The sequence below is a fragment of the Schistocerca piceifrons genome, chromosome 2 (assembly GCF_021461385.2).
Source record: "Schistocerca piceifrons isolate TAMUIC-IGC-003096 chromosome 2, iqSchPice1.1, whole genome shotgun sequence".
Taxonomy (NCBI): domain Eukaryota; kingdom Metazoa; phylum Arthropoda; class Insecta; order Orthoptera; family Acrididae; genus Schistocerca; species Schistocerca piceifrons.
In genome coordinates this window covers 208375834-208397546 of record NC_060139.1, presented here as the reverse complement: position 1 = coordinate 208397546, position 21713 = coordinate 208375834, and the positions used below count along the sequence as shown (strand labels likewise).

At 44.8% G+C, this 21713-nt stretch overlaps 1 protein-coding gene across 1 annotated transcript in view; it reads left to right on the top strand.

The window, feature by feature from the left end:
• Positions 1-21713, top strand: part of LOC124776562 (flocculation protein FLO11-like) — a 481553-nt gene that overhangs the window by 133547 nt on the left and 326293 nt on the right. The gene's annotated exons all lie outside the window — the stretch shown is intronic.

Genomic DNA, 21713 nt, shown 5'->3' with positions numbered 1-21713 from the left:
CAATGACTGTTAGCAGAATACGGAATCGGTGGGTTCAGGAGAGTAATACGGAACGCCGTGCTGCATCCCAACGGCCTCGTATCACTAGCAGTCGAGATGACAGGCATCTTATCCGCATGGCTGTAACGGATCGTGCAGTCACGTCTCGATCCCTGAGTCAACAGATGGGGACGTTTGCAAGACGACAACCATCTGCACGAACAGCTCGACGACGTTTGCAGCAGCATGGACTATCAGCTCGGAGACCATGGCTGCGGTTACCGTTGACGCTGCATCACTGACAGGAGCGCCTGCGATGGTGTACTCAACGACGAACCTGGGTGCACGAATGGCAAAACGTCATTTTTTCGGATGAATCCAGGTTCTGTTTACAGCACCATGATGGTCGCATCCGTATTTGGCGACTTCGCGGTGAACGCACATTGGAAGCGTGTATTCGTCGTCGCCATACTGGCGTATCACCCGCCGTGATGGTATGGGGTGCCATTGGTTACACGTCTCGGTCACTTCTTGTTCGCATTGACGGCGCTTTGAACAGTGGACGTTACATTTCAGACGTGTTACGACCCGTGGCTCTACCCTTCATTCGATGCCTGCGAAACCCTACATTTCAGCAGGATAATGCACGACCGCATGTTGCAGGTCCTGTACGGGCCTTTCTGGATACAGAAAATGTTCGACTGCTGTCCTGGCCAGCACATTCTCCAGATATCTCACCAATTGAAAACGTCTGGTCAATGGTGGCCGAGCAACTGGCTCGTCACAATACAACAGTCACTACTCTTGATGAACTGTGGTATCGTGTTGAAGCTGCATGGGCAGCTGTACTAGTACACGCCATCCAAGCTCTGTTTGACTCAATGCCCAGGCATATCAAGGCCGTTATTACGGCCAGAGGTGGTTGTTCTGGGTACTGATTTCTCGGGATCTATGCACCCAAATTGCGTGAAAATGTAATCAGATGTCAGTTGTAGTATAATATATTTGTCCAATGAATAATTGTTTATCATCTGCATTTCTTCCTGGTGTAGCAATTTTAATGGCCAGTAGTGTACATGTACACAGAGCAGTACTGAAGAGAGGATCGCCCGCAGCTCGTGGTCGTGCGGTAGCATTCTCGCTTTCCACGCCCGGGTTCCCGGGTTCGATTCCCGGCGGGGTCAGGGATTTTCTCTGCCTCGTGATGGCTGGGTGTTGTGTGATGTCCTTAGGTTAGTTAGGTTTAAGTAGTTCTAGGTTGTAGGGGACTGATGACCATAGATGTTAAGTCCCATAGTTGCTCAGAGCCATTTGAACCATTTTTTGAAGAGAGGATCTTCATACTACTTCAGTACGTTCCGATGAATAACAACGCGTTCTTGCGTATAAGCCAACGGAACACATATTATTTGAAAATACAGCTTGGATTGCACCGCACTCTCAGTGAGCTGTTAGTAAGCTACAATAGATTGACGCCAGAATAATGTAGAATGGAAGGCTCCCTAGAACAAACCACATAGCTTTCAGAAAGAATGTAGTAAGCATAAGCTCACCATTCTAGCCCCGATGCAATGCGCTCGAAAACGGCTGGTCCAAAATGGTGGCAGGCGCCACAGCTAAACGGAGTGCAACTGCCGTGCGGTACACGCAACGACTCCTGCCAAGGCATCACTGCAGAGGTGAGTCAGTCCGCTCTGCCCCTGGCTAGCGATAGCGAACCCTCTCGAAGAATCCCGCCTCTTGACGGGAAACTGAGCCCTGTTGCTCACTGCTGGCTATCCGCTGCGCTCTACACTGCACTGGCCTCCCCTGCAGTGGGCCAAACCCGGGAACACAGCTAAGCTTTCTTGCCGAGAGCACCGTGGTCACACCGCTTGCCAACCAAAGCGGTACCATCTGTTACAGTTCCAAGAGCACTGCCGCACTACCTGCGCATACCCCATCTTCCGCTTACCCCACAAGCTTAATCGAAAAATCGTGCGCCACGGCTCACACACGAATCGATGAGAGAGTTTGCGAGCATCAAAATATGCGACATATGTCGTTCGTGCACATGTAGCCTACGGGTAGCATCTTTGGTTACAAATCAAAACGTCCTCGGTGATGAATTCGAAGCCCGGCACGGCTTAATTTTCGAATAAAAATCATCAGCAATCGCTGCTGAAGATTTCCGGCATAAGAAGTCACCCATGATCTGACAACGGTCTTGTCAAAGAGAGCGGAGGAACGGACAGAGGTCCAGGGCGCTCTCTTGCCATTGGGGTGGGAAACTTCCCCTATAAAAGGTGAAAGAATCAGAAATGATCAATGGCAGGAGGATGCAGCAGACAATATAAACCATTTCCTTAAATACACATAATGTACATTCACAAGACATTGAGCCTGTAACTGAAAAAGGGCCATTATGATCTCTCTATTGGTTAAAGATGCCGGAATATTCCTCCATTCAGATCTCTGAGATGGGACTGCCAAGAGGAAGGTGACCAAGCCATGGAGGATTGGAATGCGTTTTTACGGGAAAGAGTAAAAGAGAAGGTCAGGAGAGAATATGGACTGAGAGGGGAGAAAGACTAATTGAGTTCTGTAATAGATTGAAACTAATAATAACCAACACTCCATTAGAGAATCACAGGAGGAGGAAGTACACTTGGAACAGGCCGGGGGAACAGGAAGATTTAAGAGTACATCATGGTCAGGCAGAGATTCTGAAATCAGATATTGGATTGTAAGGCGTGCCCAGGAGAAGATACAGATTCAGATAACAATTTAGTAACGATGAAGAATAGGCTGAAGTTTAAGTCGGCAAGTATCATTGCACAAAGAAATGGGATAGGGGAGCAGTAAGGAATGAAGAGAGGCGCTTGAAGTTCCCTGAGGTTATAGGTACTGCGAGAGTATCACAGAAGCTGGGAAGGGAAAAGCAGTTACTAGGAAGGTAGCTGCGAAGAAACCATGGATAACAGAAGAAATATCTCAGAGGAAAGAAGCAAGTAAACAAATGTTCAGGGAAATTCAGGAATACAAATGTACAAATGTGTGTCAAATCTTATGGGACTTAACTGCTAAGGTCACCAGTCCCTAAGCTTACACACTACTTAACACAAATTATCCTAAGGACAAACACACGCACTCTTGCCCGAGGGAGGACTCGAACCTCCGCCGGGACCAGCCGCACAGTCCATGACTGCAGCGCCTTAGACCGAACGGTCAGGAATACCGAAATACAAGTCACTTAGGAGTGAAATAAATAGGAAGTGCAGGGAAGCTAAGGTGAAATGGCTGCATGAAAAATGTGAAGAAATAGAAAAAGAAATGATTGTCAGAAGGACTGACTAAGCACACAGGAGTCCAAATAACCTTCGATGAAGTTAAAAGCAAGGACGGTAATATGGTAATATTACTGGCGCAATAGAAATTCCGCTGATAAATGCAAAGGAGAGAGCAAATAGGTGGAAAGAGTGCAATGAAGGTGTCTATGATTGGGACGACTTGTCCGATGGCAGAAGAACAAACAGGAATCGATAGAGAATAGTATTAGAATTTGAAATGGCTTTGGAAGACGTAAGACTAAAAAGGCAGAAGGAATAGATAAAATTTCATCAGAGTTTCTAGTATCTTTGGAGGTTGGAGGATGTGGCAACAAAACGACTATTCATGTTGGTGTGCAGAATGGGCGAAACTGGCAATGTATCTACAGACTTTAGGAACAACACCATCATCACAGTTCCGAAGACTGCAAGAACCGACAAGTGTGAGAATTATGGCACAATCAGCTTAACAGCTCGTGCATCCAAGTTGCTGACAAGAATAATATACAAAATAATGGAAAAGAAAACTGACGATCTGTTAGATGACAATAAGTTAGGCTTTAGGAAAGGCAAAGGCACCAAGGAGGCGGTTCGGACTTCGATTGATAATGGAAGCAAAACTGAAGAAAAATCAAGACATGTTCGTAGGATTTGTCGACCTGGAAATATGGTGAAAGATGTTCTGAGAAATATACGGATGAGCCACAGGGAAAGACGTGTGATATAAAATATTTGCAAGAACCAACAGGGAACAATATGAGTGGAACATCAAGTACGAAGTGCTCGGATTAAAAAGGATCTAAGGTAGGGGTGTAGTCTTCCGCCCTTACTGTTCAAACTATACGTGGAAGAAGCAATAACGGAAATAAAAGAAAGGTGCAAGAATGGGATTAAATTTCAACGTGAAAGGATATCAATGATAGAAATGTAAATGTCGTGTGTTTAGGGCCTCCCGTCGGGTAGACCGTTCGCCGGGTGCAAGTCTTTCTATTTGACGCCACTTCGGCGACTTGCGCGTCGATGGGGATGAAATGATGATGACTAGGACGACACAACACCCAGTCCCTGAGCGGAGAAAATCTCCGACCCAGTCGGGAATCGAACTCAGGCCCGTAGGACTGACATTCTGTCGCGCGGACCACTGTTTTTGCGTTTTGGTCGGTATTGTTCGTTGCGTTTGGTCTGGACATCACAAAACATCCTTGTAAGTTGATCGTTGATTCCTTTACTCCGTTTTTTTTATTACAGAGAGCAGACAGCCCTCTAGCCGAACACACTGAGCTGCAGTGTCGGCACCACTCAGCTACCGTGGGCGGACATCAATGATAAGATTCACTGACGACATTGCTATCATGAGTGAAAGCGAAGAAGAATTACAGGGTCTTTTGAATGGAATAAAGAGTCTAATGAGTATAGAATATGAACTGAGAGAAAATCGAAAAAAGACCAAAATAATGACAGGTAGCAGAAATGAGAACAGCGAGAAACTTACCATAATTGGTGATCACGAAGTAAATGAAGTTAAGGAATTCTGCTACCTACGCAGCAAAACAAGCCATGAAAGGCGGAGCAAATAGGACACAAAAAAACAAGCTAGCACAGACGAAAAGGGCATTCCAGGCCAAGAGAAGGCTGCTAGTATCAAACATAGGCCTTAATTTGAGGAAGAAATTTCTGAGAATACTCATCTGGAGCACAGCATTGCGTGGTAGTGAGACATGGACTGTAGAAAAACCGGAACAAAAGAGAGACGAAGCACTTGAGATGTGGTGCAACAGACGAGTGTTGAAAACTGGTGGACTGTCAAAGCAAGGAATGAGGAGGTGCTCAGCAGAATCGACGAGGAAAGGAATATGTGGAAAACAGTGACTATAAGAAGGGACTGAATGATAGGACATGCATAATAACTTCCTTGGTCTTAGAGGAGCTGTAGAGGGTAAAAACTGTTGAGGAAGACAGAGATTAGAATATATTCAGCAAATACACTCCTGGAAATTGAAATAAGAACACCGTGAATTCATTGTCCCAGGAAGGGGAAACTTTATTGACACACTCCTGGGGTCAGATACATCACATGATCACACTGACAGAACCACAGGCACATAGACACAGGCAACAGAGCATGCACAATGTCGGAACTAGTACAGTGTATATCCACCTTTCGCAGCAATGCAGGCTGCTATTCTCCCATGGAGACGATCGTAGAGATGCTGGATGTAGTCCTGTGGAACGGCTTGCCATGCCATTTCCACCTGGCGCCTCAGTTGGACCAGCGTTCGTGCTGGATGTGCAGACCGCGTGAGACGACGCTTCATCCAGTCCCAAACATGCTCCATGGGGGACAGATCCGGAGATCTTGCTGGCCAGGGTAGTTGACTTACACCTTCTAGAGCACGTTGGGTGTCACGGGATACATGCGGACGTGCATTGTCCTGTTGGAACAGCAAGTTCCCTTGCCGGTCTAGGAATGGTAGAACGATGGGTTCGATGACGGTTTGGATGTACCGTGCACTATTCAGTGTCCCCTCGACGATCACCAGTGGTGTACGGCCAGTGTAGGAGATCGCTCCCCACACCATGATGCCGGGTGTTGGCCCTGTGTGCCTCGGTCGTATGCAGTCCTGATTGTGGCGCTCACCTGCACGACGCCAAACACGCATACGACCATCATTGGCACCAAGGCAGAAGCGACTCTCATCGCTGAAGACGACACGTCTCCATTCGTCCCTCCATTCACGCCTGTCGCGACACCACTGGAGGTTGGCTGCACGATGTTGGGGCGTGAGCGGAAGACGGCCTAACGGTGTGCGGGACCGTAGCCCAGCTTCATGGAGACGGTTGCGAATGGTCCTCGCCGATACCCCAGGAGCAACAGTGTCCCTAATTTGCTGGGAAGTGGCGGTGCGGTCCCCTACGGCACTGCGTAGGATCCTACGGTCTTGGCGTGCATCCGTGCGTCGCTGCGGTCCGGTCCCAGGTCGACGGGCACGTGCACCTTCCGCCGACCACTGGCGACAACATCGATGTACTGTGGAGACCTCACGCCCCACGTGTTGAGCAATTCGGTGGTACGTCCACCCGGCCTCCCGCATGCCCACTATACGCCCTCGCTCAAAGTCCGTCAACTGCACATACGGTTCACGTCCACGCTGTCGCGGCATGCTACCAGTGTTAAAGACTGCGATGGAGCTCCGTATGCCACGGCAAACTGGCTGACACTGACGGCGGCGGTGCACAAATGCTGCGCAGCTAGCGCCATTCGACGGCCAACACCGCGGTTCCTGGTGTGTCCGCTGTGCCGTGCATGTGATCATTGCTTGTACAGCCCTCTCGCAGTGTCCGGAGCAAGTATGGTGGGTCTGACACACCGGTGTCAATGTGTTCTTTTTTCCATTTCCGGGAGTGTAATTGAGAACGTAGGCTGCAAATGCTGCTCTGAGATGAAGAATTTGGAGCGGGAGAGGAATTCGTGGCAGGCCGCAACAAGCCAGTCAAAGAACTTACGACCAAAAAAAAAACTCCGTATCTTTTGATTGCATTAACTTAGAAGCAAGTATTTCGACACCTGTACGCATTCCTGAGAAAAAGCGGTCTTGCAGTCGGGCAGAGACAGACGGAAAACAAGGGGATCCTATAAGGATTCGGGTTTCTACCTATCGAGGTACGGAACCCAAAAAACGGTAGAAGACCAAAAGTTCTTAAACCATGGTACAAAATTTGTTGATCAGCTACAGCACAAGCGCAGCAGATGGCTTACGGTAGTTCCTAATCTTAACGACTGAAACAGCTTTAGGAAGCTGCTGTTGCGCAGTTCTGTACGTATGATCTATGCTAACACTACTTACGCCTAGGCGAGTGTCTCCGATTGCTGGAGGCAGTATGCTAAATATCTAGTACTGAAGTTTCAGAAAACAAATAGCATCCCAAAACAGTCCCGTACCTACCGCAAGTCAGCCTTGAAATGGAATCACAAGTGAACTACCGCTTTTTTTTTTAATTTCAACTTAGGATTATACAGCCAACCGGTTGCAAATAACTGTTTGGTGCATTGACCAACAGTTCGACACCTACTAAGTGTGTCTTCATCAGAATGAAATATATGAGAAACCGTAAAATTACATTGCAAGGAAGCAATGGTCAACATTTAGAACTAAGCTCAAGTCAAAAATAAAACACTCTGTATAAGCCGATGTTGAAAATAGTACACGGTTGCTAAGGAACAATCATGTTTAAAACTGCTTTTCTAGATATTCAGGCGATGTCGGGCGATGAATCTACATCTACATCTACACTACTGGCCACTAAAATCACTACACCACGAAGATGACGTGCTACAGACGCGAAATTTAACCGAATGCGTACCATCACGTTTCCGGCTTTGATAAAGGTTGGATTGTAGCCTATCACGATTGCGGTTTATCGTATCGCGACATTACTGCTCGCGTTGGTCAAGATCCAGTGACTGTTAGCAGAATATGGAATCGGTGGGTTCAGGAGGGTAATACGGAACGCCGTGCTGGATCCCAACAGCCTCGTACCACCAGCAGTCGAGATGACAGGCATCTTATCCGCATGGCTGTAACGGATCGTGCAGTCACGTCTCGATCCCTGAGTCAACAGATGGGGACGTTTGCAAGACAACAACCATCTGCACGAACAGTTCGACGACGTTTGCAGCAGCATGGACTATCAGCTCGGAGACCATGGCTGCGGTTACCGTTGACGCTGCATCACTGACAGGAGCGCCTGCGATGGTGTACTAAACGACGAACTTGGGTGCACGAATGGCAAAACGTCATTTTTTCGGATGAATCCATGTTCTGTTTACAGCATCATGATGGTCGCATCCGTGTTTGGCGATATCGTGGTGAACGCACATTGGAAGCATGTACTCGTTATTTCCATACTGGCTTATCACCCGGCGTGATGGTATGGGGTGCCATTGGTTACACGTCTCGGTCACCTCTTGTTCGCATTGACGGCACTTTGAACAGTGGACGTTACATTTCAGATGTGTTACGACCCGTGGCTCTACCCGTCATTCGATCCCTGCGAAACCCTACATTTCAGCAGGATAATGCACGACCGCATGTTGCAGGTCCTGTACGGGCCTTTCTGGATACAGAAAATGTTCGACTGCTGTCCTGGCCAGCACATTCTCCAGATCTCTCACCAATTGAAAACGTCTGGTCAATGGTGGCCGAGCAACTGGCTTGTCCCAATACGCCAGTCACTACTCTTGATGAATTATGGTATCGTGTTGAAGCTGCATGGGCAGCTGTACCTGTACACGCCATCCAAGCTCTGTTTGACTCAATGCCCAGGCGTATCAAGGCCTATATTACGGCCAGAGGTGGTTGTTGTGGGTACTGATTTCTCGGGATCTATGCACCCAAATTGCGTGAAAATGTAATCACATATCAGTTCTAGCATATTTGTCCAGTGGATACCCGTTTATCATCTGCATTTCTTCTTGGTGTAGCAGTTTTAATGGTCAGTAGTGTAGTAAGAGAACCTATGCATCTGACAGAAAAGCTATCGGAAACACGCATAGCATGACGAATAGTGCCTGTACCGGTGATGTCCCAAAGGCTCCTATGAGCCTCAGCAACACACTCCTCTGTGAACGCGTTAGGAATGATTGCATCGATTGTATCGCGGGTTGTGTGCCCGGACACTGGCTGCAAACCCTGCAGTAGTAGTGATGTTGGCACTCTTGTACTCGGAAGCCAAACGCCGCTGCTCGGCTGACCTGTCACTGTGCCAGCCGCGAGGCGAGAGGGAAAGCCAAGTGAAACGGAGTCTGGCTGAGGGACAGGCCGATAGCGTCATGGCTACCGGCCCTCGGCGCAAGAGCACAGTGGTCGACTTCCGCTGTTACTCCGTTGCCAGCGATATCCACACGTTAGGCCATATATGACACAGACCGCGCTTGATGTCATTACTGTGAAACCAATGCTCAGTCAGCTAACTAGTGGCAGCAACCGTTTGCAGGCGACTTTTAGAGTACTGTTCAGTTTATCTTAATTTCTGTATCACAATGATGAAATCTTGTACAGCATTCAATTGAGCTGAAAGGCAGATAAAGTTGTTTTGGAAACACAAAAGTTTTTGAGAACATATTTATCGAGTTTGTCAGTGAATTTGAAGGGTGAACCTAAGGCGTGACCCCATTACCAAGTAAATGTGAATGGTCATATATCTGGAAGTATTTTCTTCGGTCTAAATATTACGAATTAAATTTATATATATATATATATATATATATATATATATATATATATCGTAAAGTTACGTTAAACTCAGATTTAAAACTCGATGAATGACTGGGATTTTGAGACAATAGTATGTTAATATCTAATTCAGTACAACAGTTTTCTCTACAATCAACGGTTTCTAGTGCATCACGGTTCTTATGTTCATAATGATTGAGTGTCTGTGCAAGATTAAGCGAAAGTCACAAAACATGGACACTTATTTTGTGTACAAACAGGATATTATGAACAGATGGTTGAAATGGCTCTAAGCACTATGGGACTTAACATCTGAGGTCATCAGTTCCCTAAAACTTAGAACTACTTAAACCTAACTAACCTAAGGACATCACACACATCCATGCCCGAGGCAGGATTCGAACCTGCGACCGTAGCGGTCACGCAGTTCCATACTGAAGCGCCTAGGACCGCTCGGCCACAGCGGCCGGCTATTACGAACAGAAACGGATATCGTCTCTTATAAGCATAGTAAAAAATTTGACACGTATTGTTAAGAAATCGTTAAAAAACTAAATTCTTGCCTCCAAAATAATGTTTCCTCATCTACTTCTGTTGAAGCGGCTGACTTAATGACTCAATAGAGCGACAAATACAGGGATTCACTGAAGAATTGTAATTCTGTCGCTTATAAAAAGAAAAAACAGTCAAAATCAGTGTATCGAACTATTTGTCACCCTTTCATCTCGCCAAATACAAAAACGATAACAGTCGCATTAATGTTGGGAAATCCAAGAAATTAGGTTAACTCTGGTACTACGCGTGTAATGCTAACACAACAAGTCTTTGATTCTTTAAAATCAATACTATATTATCTATAAATGAGAAAAACTGTAAGTTTAGGCTCCACTTCGCACAGTGCGTAGTGTCATAAAAACAGCTTTTTACCCTTAATCTCAAAAATTAACACAGCGGAGGCAGGGCCGTGAGCACTTTGTATCTATTGTCCTCTTGGTCTGTAAGCAGAGAAATTCAGCGTGCTTGAGGGTTCCGGTCGTCTCTATCGTCCGCCACTTTGTTGTTTGGAAAAAAAAATTGGATCGATCTGTGCGTCATTATGGATTGTTTACTTATTTGTGGTTATCAAAATTAGTGATTTGTTAGGTGACTTTCAGTTTGGCGTTAGGAAATGTAAAGGCACGAGAGAGGCAATTTGTCGCTGGAAGCAAGACTTGAACAGTGAAGAGACGTCATAGGATTTGTCGCTCTGGTAAAAACGTTCGACTATGTAAATGGTCCAAGATCGAAATTGTGAATAAAATATATGTAAGCCTTACGAAAGACAGGTAATGTACCTCAGTTAAAAAAATCAAAAGGGGGGGGGGTGAAAAAAAGGAAGACAAATAAGAGGTTATAAGATGGGGATGCAATCATCAAAAAAAATTGTTCAAATGTGTGTGAAATCTTATGGGACTTAACTGCTAAGGTCATCAGTCCCTAAGCTTACACACTACTTAACCTAAATTATCCTAAGGACAAACACACACACCCATGCCCGAGGGAGGACTCGAACCTCCGCCGGGATCAGCCGCACACTCCATGACTGCAGCGCCTCAGACCTCTCCGCTAATCCCGCGCGGCTGCAATCATCTATACAAAGACGAAGAAAGGGGAAATAAAGGAAGTTTTAAGATTATGATTGAAATTCAAGATGAAAATACAGTGACGGAAAGAAATCGCAACATCAAGAAGGAGTTGTGCGACACAAACGAAAGTTCGTAGGCGTGTTTCTTCATCTGAACGATTACGTCTGTTGCTATTTCGAGCCAACTGCATAAGAGTGCCACTAGTAGCGCCTCTACGAGGATACGAATCAGGTGTGCTTTAAATACACGCCGTAAAGGTCGTGTGAGTTAGTTACCTTTGGACGTGGTGAGTTGATGTTACTCAGAAATGCCTCTAAGACGACAAAGACGTCACTATCAACACCTCACTGTGTAGCGAGGACGCCGCCGTCACAGACTAGAGGACGCCTGATTTACGAATCATAATCCATGGCAACAGCGTCCTCACCACAAGGAGTAGAGGGCTCTGTAGTCCTTCCATACTAGCCGTTTCAGTAAATTGACTCAAATGTTTTCTACCAAATTGTTTTATTTTATATTATGTCACATAATGTAATATACTTTATGAATTTTACGAGTTGACTACGGAACATTTGTTATTGTTTTATAATTAACACTATAATTGTAACGCTTTTTAAATGGAATGTTCCGTTTTCTGTTATTTACTGTCACTTGAATTTATGTTAAACCAAGGTGACTAGTAATTACATATAATAAACTGTATTAAATGCCGTTGATCGCCGCTAGGGGTGTTGCCGTCTATTCACGTGATCTCAGCACGCTATTTAAGCCCATACGAAGGACTAGTCTCGCATAGTTTCCTGCCGTTATGTAGACAGGAGTGACACCACCAGCAGTCGACCAGTGGGTAACATACTTTAAATTTACGTAATTTTAACTGTTGTATAATGGAGTCTTTCTGACGGATATCTGTAATTTCACAGTGTAAACGTCCAGAAGATGACCCATACGTCGGGTTGAAACCGGTTGGCGGTATAATAATAATAAACGCGATTAAGAATAATTGAAAACAGAAGAGAGTCGACGCACTGGAGTCGTGGTGGTACAGAGGAATATTGAAAATTAGGTGGAGTGATATGGTAAGGGACAAGGAGGTTCCCCGCAGAATAGGCGAGGAAAGGAATATGTATATGGAAAACACTGACAAGAAGAAGGGGCAGGATGATAGGACGTCTATTAAGACATTAGGGAATGACCTCCTTCGTATTAGAGGGAGCTGTAGAGGGTAAAAACTGTGGAGGAAGGCAACTCAACGTGATGTATATTTGAATATATCCGGGAGATAATTCAGAACATAGGGTGAAAGTGCTAATCTGAGATGAAGAGATTGGTACAGGAGAGCAATTCGTGGCGGACCGCATCAAACCAGTCAGAAGACTGACTGATGACTAAAAAAACTGCTTTTGAAATTACACACATACAATAATTGCTGTGACGTAAATAACGAATAGAACATTTACATAAATCATACATCAAAGAGTTTGGTGATACGGAAGTCACATTACACGTAAGTAGACAAAGAAGTTAATGAGATAAGCACAGGTAATATCAACATTGGTGTTGCAAAGGCTAGTGCGAAGTGTCAGAACGAGAGGAATTTCAGCTTTGGAAGCGGGATTGCGTCCATTAGATTCAGACCTCAAAACGCTTTGCACTTCTGTGCAATCTCTTTTCTTGCCTGCACAACGCATGTGGGAACATTCTTAATTTGCTCACATAACTTCTTTTCTTTTCTTCGCGCGTCCACTTATATCCTGGTCTTCCATTTTCCTCATTATCAAGAGGTCCAAGCGTGGAGTCACTCTTCGAACTCCTGTCTCACTTGACACTGCCACTTGGAGATAACGGGAAAACTCTGATGAGTCTTTAGGTCATTAAGTACTATTCAGTGGCAACAGGTTACGTCACTAGAGCAGACAGAGATGTTGACACCTTGCTGAGACAGCTATTAGTGTGGCCGGTGTCTGGGGTTCCTGGAGGTGATGTATTCTCGCGTCCTTCTTAATGACCTGAACTTCTTGCTTGGCTGCGAATGCAGAGCTGTCTTCTTGCTGGAATATTCCTACTAGATCCGCTGCTTTTTACGATTTACATAAACGATCTGGTTGATGGTATTGTCAGCGGCATTAGACTGTTGCCGATATGCTGTAGTCTACAGGAAAGTTGTGTCACACGAAAGTTGTGAACAAATCAGTGAGGATTTGTAGAAAATAAATGCTTGGTAAAATGACTGGAAGTTATCTCTCAATATTAGTAAGTGTAACCTACTGCGTATAACAAGGCGAAAATCTCCATTAATGTACGAGTACAAAATAAATGCCCAGTCTTTGGAAGCGATAACATCCGTCAAGTACCTGGGTGTGACTATTCGAAATAAATCTCAAATGGAATTGGAAGAATCCTGAAGCGATGCAGTCCTTCAACAAAGGAAATTGCTTACAATACGTTAGTTCGTCCAGTCTTGGAGTATTGTTCGTCTGTATGGGACACTTAACAGTTGGGTCTGATTCAAGAGACTGAGAAGGTCTAAAGAAGAGCGGCAAGATTCGCGGTACATTTAGCCATCGCGAGACCGTTACAGATCTTATAGAAAGTTTGAAGTGAGACACACTTGCAGATAGACGACGAGGTAAACGGAAGGGGCTGCTCCAGAAAGCATCTTGTCCACGGGCGCCCGGCATTTCGCTCTCCAGTGGCCTTGTAGTTCACGGCGATTCTAGACAAATGGCTCTGAGCACTATGGGACTCAACATCTCAGGTCATCAGTCCCCTAGATCTTAGAACTACTTAAACCTAACTAACCTAAGGACATCACACACATCCATGCCCGAGGCAGGATTCGAACCTGCGAACGTAGCGGTCTCGCGGTTCCAGACTGAAGCGCCTAGAATCGCTCGGACACCAGCGGCCGGCGATTCTAGACAGACGATCTCGCTACATTCTTTCTATATGTTTACGTAAGTTGACCTCACATATCTGTGTTTCGTATTTTCGTAATTTCTGCTGACACGGTTTTCCTGGTCAAACAATGGGAACTCCAGGTTCGAATATGTGTAAGTGTTTTTCGTTTAACCTGTCTGCAACTCAGCGTATTATCTGTACGGTGAATCTTTACAATTTTCCTTCTTTCTTTGAGAGTAACTACGTCTCATTTCCTATGGATTGTTGCACATATATTTTTGAATTTGGAAAGTTTTATTTCTTTGTTCAGATCTACTGTTGGGAATGTTTCACATCTTAAAGGTGGCTATCTGCTTCAATATCGCTATTTATCTCGCTATTTATCTCAGTTTGTTTTTGTCCAGAAATTACTTTTGGTTTATGTGGAGATATCTTGAGTCCATATTCGTCTGCTATATTTGTAAATTGTCTTCTGTCTGCTGCACAATAACGACGTCGTCTGCATACAAAATACTACTTAATTCATACTCCGGTGAGAATATTACACTGCTCTTAAAAATTTGTTTCTCCTCTCCTTATGCTCTCTTCTGCATAGGTATCAAAAAGTGTTTGGAAGATATAACATTCTTGTCTAACTGCTTTGTTTGCTTTTGATGGTGCTGCCTGTTGCTTTCCTGTGTCAATGAACACAGTGTGTTTTGGTATAGGCCTCTGATAGATTTTACTAGATTATCTAGTAATCCTTTTCCGTTCAATATTTTCCGCAGCACGTCTCTACTCAGGCTGTTAAATGCCTTTTGAAAAGGCGATGTGAGTTTCCTGTCATTTGTTTCACTACGGAAATGGCACCCCCTTGTACAGCGGCCGCATCTAAACCATATCTTGTGATGAAAGTGTCTGATAAGCCATTAAGCCTGTTCCTAATTATGCTGAAGCATATTTTATAGGTTTTATCCAGAAAACTGATGACCGTACGATTTTCACATTCACTGCTGTCACCTCTCTTATAGGTTGGAAAGACCTCCGCTTTTAGCCAATTCTCAAGTATTCTTCGTTGTATCCAGCACATAATATTCATAAATGCACGAGTCTAACGTGTGAGAACTTTCCACCATATTACCAGCACTGAACATTAATTTCGTCCATTTCTGTTGCTTTTTTGTTTTTTGGGCTTTGATCGTATCGATAACTTCCCCAAGATATGTGCTCTCTAATCTTTGAGGTTCATATGTGTATATATTTTCCTCGGAGTTCTTATACTCGTTCCATAGATTTCCATAGAGCAAACGGCAGGATTCCTCGTCAGTCATATTTAGTTTCAGTGTCTTTCTATTCTGTCTAAAACGTTTTCAATGCCTTATAAGAGAGAGACTGTCAACCGTGCACATCTTTTTCAGTGTTTTGAGATTAACCTGTCTCATGAATCTTAATGGCTCTTTTGCACTAGATTCTTCGCTATATTTGTCTTCATCCGATAGACTTGCTGATTCTCTGCTGTAGGCTTGCCTAAACGTATTCAGTATGCCTAAACGCATTCTGTAACCTGTATACATTTCCTCAACGGCCTGTCGTGTTTCTCCAGCCAGTATCTTTAGCCTTTCTTTATTTTCTTTATTTTCTTTCCTAGAACTTCTCTGGCTACTTTGTTTGCAGCTCTGCCATTCCTTCTCTATGTCTTTTTTCTCTTTGCTTCAGTTCGTAATGTTGTCGCTTTTGAAAAAGTAGTGTTGCAGGAGGTGTGTTTTATAAACTACTTCTTGTCGATCTCTGTTTCTTTTTGTTTCTTCCATGTAGCATTAGCTTATACCGTAGCCTTCGTACACTCTAACATCGGCTATTTTATTATTTGTCCAGCTATTTTGTTACTTGTAATGGTGCAATCAATTATTGATTTAAAACCTCTTGCAGCCCATGTGTATTTGTATACATCCCATTCCTTAAAAAAATGAAAGTTTTCTTTGCTTTCAGTTCGTTAAAACATCAGAATCTCTTAGCATCTGTCCATTATCACGCTTTCCCGAAAAGAAACTATACAATTATAGATGTCTGTGTTGTCTATCCCCGTGCGAGTCTCCAGCTACGATAATCTGATCAGTATTAGCGAAACCGTTAACCCCTTTTCGGAAATTTTCTAAAATTGTTCAGATTCTTTCGCCATACCGTCCTCTGGAGCATAGGCACATGTTAGGGTAAGCATTCTTCTTTGATGTTCCAGACTAACTAGCATAAATCCGTCTGACATATATTTGAGACTTCTAATTCTTTCTTTTAGACTTTTTTCATTATAACTGCCATACTTTATCGTACTCTCTGCTGCTGGGCCATCCCACTACAAAATATCAATTAATCTTAAACATACACTACTGGCCATTAAAATTGCTACACCACGAATATGACGTGCTATAGACGCGAAATTTAACCTACAGGAAGAAGATCCTGTGATATGCAAATGATCAGCTTTTCAGAGCTTCACACAAGGTTGGCGCCGGTGGCGACACCTACAACGTGCTGACATGAGGAAAGTTTCCAACCGATTTCTCATACACAAACAGCAGTTGACCGGAGTTGCCTGGTGAAACGTTGTTGTGATGCCTCGTGTAAGGAGGAGAAAAGCGTACCATCACGTTTCCGAGTTTGAAAAAGCTCGGATTGTAGCCTATCGCGGTTGCAGTTTATCGTATCGCGACAATGCTGCTCGCGTTGGTCGAGATCCAATGACTTCAAAAACTGGTTCAAATGGCTCTGAGCATTATGCGACTCAAGTGTTGAGGTCATCAGTCCCCTAGAACTTAGAACTATTTAAACCTAACTAACCTAAGGACATCACACACATCCATGCCCGTGGTAGGATTCGAACCTGCGACCGTAGCGGTCGCGCGGTTCCGGACTGTCGCACCTAGAACCGCTCGGCCACTCGGGCCGGCGCCGTGCTGGATCCCAACGGCCTCGTGTCACTAGCAGTCGAGGTGGCAGGCATCTTATCCGAATGGCTGTACTGGATCGTGCAGCCACGTCTCGATCCCAGAGTCAACAGATGGGGACGTTTGCAAGGCAACAACCATCTGCACGAACAGTTCGACAGCGTCAACAGATGGGGACGTTTGCAAGGCAACAACCATCTGCACGAACAGTTCGACGGCGTTTGCAGCAGCATGGACTATCAGCTCGGAGACCATAGCTGCGGTTACCCTTGACGCGCATCACAGATAGGAGCGCCTGCGATGGTGTACTCGACGACGAACTTGGGTGCACGAATGGCAAAACGTCATTTTTTCGGAAGAATCCAGGTTCTGTTGACAGCATCATGAGGGTCGCATCCATGTTTGGCAACATCGCGGTGAACGCACATTGGAAGCATATACTCGTCATCGCCATACCGGCGATATCACCCGGCGTGATTGGTATGGGGTGCCATTGGTTACACATCTCGTTCACCTCTTGTTCGCATTGACGGCACTTTGAATAGTGTACGTTACATTACAGATGTGTTACGAGCCGTGGCTCTACACTTCATTCGATCCCTGCGAAACCCTACATTTCAGCAGGATAATGCACGACCGCATGTTGCAGGTCCTGTACGGGCCTTTCTGGATACAGAAAATGTTCGACTGCTGCCCTGGCCAGCACATTCTCCAGATCTCTCACCAATTGAAAACGTCTGGTCAATGGTATCCGAGCAACTGGCTCGTCACAATACGCCACTCACAACTCTTGATGAACTGTGGTATCGTGTTGAAGGTGCATGGGCAGCTGTACCTCTACACGCCATCCAAGCTCTGTTTGAATCAATGCCCAGGCGTATCAAGGCCGTTATTACGGCCAAGAGATGGTTGTTCTGGGTACTGATTTCTCAGGATCTATGCCCCCAAATTCCGTGAAAATGTACAGTTCTAGTATAATATATTTGTCCAATGAATACCCGTTTATCATCGGCATTTCTTCTTGGTTTAATAATTTTAATGGTCAGTAGTGTAAATAAGTTAATAAGCTGATCCAGGAAATGGTTCCCGGCAACTCTGTTACTTTTAAACGTCCACTGATTCAGTAATGGATACGAAACAAGCTGTGCGCTACCCGACAGAAGTGTTTAATTGCTCTTAGCCCCCCCCCCCCCCCCCCCAGGACTACCACCACACAAGCTCATTTTTAAAAAAGGCTCCCCTATCATATTATTAAGCAACATGGACCCGTCTTCGCTGTGCAACGGAACAAGGCAGCTATGCCGAACGTAATAAAGGTTACCTTCAACACAGGGTGTACGGTGAAGACGTATTCATTCGTCGCATTCCGTTGATACCCAGTGATTTAACAGGCCCTTCGATTAAAGGCGATTGCAGTTTCCCCATGCGGCTTGCATTCGCGAAGAGTATCAACGAGGCACAAGGCCAATCACTTCGTGTGGCAGAAATTAAACATCACGGACAACGCTGGACACTGCAGCTAGTTAACGAATAAAAATAATACGATTTAAAAGATGTTGAATTTATTTCTGCTCAAAAATCACTCCTAAAACCCATGCGGCCGTGTGAACTACACATTCCACAATCCAATTTAATTAAAGGAAAATCCTCTCATATTCGTTGTACAAGTAACAGATTTAGTTTTACTGTTTTACTTGTGAACGGAAAGGCAGATTGTAGAGTGTAGGAGACTAATGGATGTGCGTATAGTGTGGTGTTACATTTGTATCGTATGGTAAAGGAAGGAAGATTGTGAAAGCTGGTATCTGCACATATTGGACTATTCCGTAATCCGAATAGCGCCGAGGAGGCCGCAGAGCTCAAACGTCCCCATCCAATGGATGGACCACCATTAACACTGCCACATGCACTTACTTCATGAGACCTTGCGGAGAGGCTTGAAATATAATCCAGAGCGTTGGCGCAAAAGTATAGTGATCAGAAACTTACGCCATCACGTATTCTTCCCATGCCAGACAAAATTTATTCCACACCCGGGAACAGAACAGTTCACCTCTGCGACGAGCGCCAAAGCAGAGGCGTGGGGCACTGACTTCAGATTAGGGTATTTTATGTGGTAGGGAAATAATACTCTACTGGTCATTGGGACCCATTTCGAAGCGGGACTCATCACTGAAGACAGTTCTATTCCAGTTAATTACATTTCAGGCCGAAGACAAGACTGGAGACGCCATGGACAGCGGTGGGATATCAAGCTGACAGTCGCACGCCATATGCCTGACAGTCAGGAGTGATGGTCTGGGGTGGCATTTCATTCACTGCAGGTCGCCTTTGATTGTCACCCGCGGCATCTTTACAGCACGACGGTACGCTGACGATATTCTACGCACTGTTTTATTGCCCTTCATGGCAAGTGGTCCTGGGCATGCAGTTCAATAAGACAATGCCCGCCCGCGCACGGCGAAAGTTGCTACTATTTGTCTTCGTGCTTGACAAATCCTGCCTTCGTCAATAAGGTCGCCATATCTCTCACCAACTGATGACGTTTGAATTCTTGTGGTGACGGCCCTCCAACCATCTCTGGATTTTGATGATCTAATGAGCTAATTGGACAGAATTTGGCACGATGTCTTTCAGAGGGCGCAGCCCCGAATACTCCCGCTGTCAGAAAAATAGCACTGAATCCTCCCAAGACCGCAAGGGTCTGAAAAACGATGGCACCGAATCTTCCCGTTTGAAGCAGGTAGCAGTTCTAAACGTTATGAATACTCCAAGCAGGCAAAGGAAAGCATATGAAGTTACAGTAGAAGACGTAAAAATTTTTCGCGTCTGTTGTATGTTTCAAAGTTTTATCTTTTATAGTATTTAGATATTTATTTTTAGAAACTGGAATCATTTATAGCCTTGATTTCTTCATAATTAATTTATTAAAATAGCAAATCATGATTTCGACAGACAAATTCTATCTCAGTGTTCTACATTCAGCGTGTTGATAACATCATGAACATCTGCAGCAGTCGTGGGCCGTTTTGGCAGAATTTTGCGCCTAGCTTTGTAAATATATTTACGAAAATTGTTGACATCTCTCTTAGTTATATCTTGCGTATCTTCTCCTTTTAACATCTGCTAAATTATTTTTGACGATCTCTCACAAATATCTTCTATGGCTTTTCTCTTTAGGTCAGAAATGATTTCTTGCCTCTGAATTTTTTTATGAGGCATTTCTTCATGATTGTGCTCCTCTTGGCACTCCACGACATCCAGCTCCTCAACAGAAAAAGTTTTAACACAACTTCTGCTGCCCTTAATGTTGCACGTCCATCGCGCTAGATAACCTTCCAGCAGTTTTTGAAAACCGAAGGTGTTACCTTTCAAAACCATCATTTTCCTTCCCTTCCTACTTACTGAAACTGTAAGCTCGTCTGAGGACATGTTCGCTCTACAACGATCTGCCGCGAACTGCGAAGTGGCCGCAGGCAGCTGTGGTCATGAGTGCACCCAATGCTCTGTCGCTTTGTGTCACTTTGGGAGGATGCGGTCCTGTTACCTGCTTACCTACCTGGTTTCGGGAGGATTCGGAGATGCGCCCCCTTCAGGACGGCATCCACCAACCCTGTCAATCAATGACAAACGAATAGCTGCTTGGATAATGGCCAGAGATGGACCAAAGCGTTACTGCCTTGCTCAACTGACGTGATGTACATCACACTTACCAATTTATCCCATACGGATAATTCCTTCATGGTGAGTCTTTTTTACCCTTGTCTTAGAGTATACGTGAGTAATATGACAGAGCGTTAGGCTAGAGTCTGAAAAAGTAAAGACTTGTATCAAAATGATTTGGCGAAACTTTTTGAGGTGAATTACCGAGGCAATAGGCCTAAACAAAAAAAAGGACCCTTAAGTTTACCTTCTGCGTTTATTGCGCCTGATAAACACAAGTTTATGCTCTGTGGTAAAATAATTTAAAGTGAGGCCCATTGTACGCTTAAAAATAAATGTGAAAGGTAGTTTATGAGACCAAGGAGGAAGGGGAGGAGGAGATTAGTGTTTAACGTCGCATCGACAACAAGGGCGCAGGTTCGAATCCTGCCTCGGGCATGGATGTGTGTGATGTCCTTAGGTTAGTTAGGTTTAAGTAGTTCTAAGTTCTAGGGGACTGACGACCTCCGATGTTAAGTCCCAGAGCCGTCTGAACCATTTTTTTGACAACAAGGTCAATAGAGACGGAGCAGAAGCTCGGATTGTGTAAAGGGTGGGGAATGAAATCCGCCGTGCCCTTTCAAAGGAACCATCCCGGCATTTGCCTGAAGCGATCTAGAGAAATCACGGAAAACCTAAATCATGATGGCCGAAGGCGGGTTTGAACCGTCGTCCTCCTAAATGCGAGTCCAGTATGCTAACCACTGCGCCACCTCGTTCGGTTTTGTGAGACCAGGCGCAGTAATATTATCAAACTTTACTGACAAAAATGCCATGTGCTGTTGTGCAAATTTCATTTCAAGTAATGTCACATTCGGCGATGAACAGAAAGAGACGGGCGAAGAAAAATTTTTGTCAAAGTGACAGAAATATCTGATAACTACCACTTGTATCTCACTGACATCAAATCTGTTCTAGCACTTGTCTGCTACGTAATTACACGGCTCGGCAATAGCCGACAACAAACAAAGGTTCCGTTAGAAGAGGAAGCGGAGAAGTTGCGGAACGAATGAGAAGTTAGCCCGTTAGAGTTCTGCTAAAAGG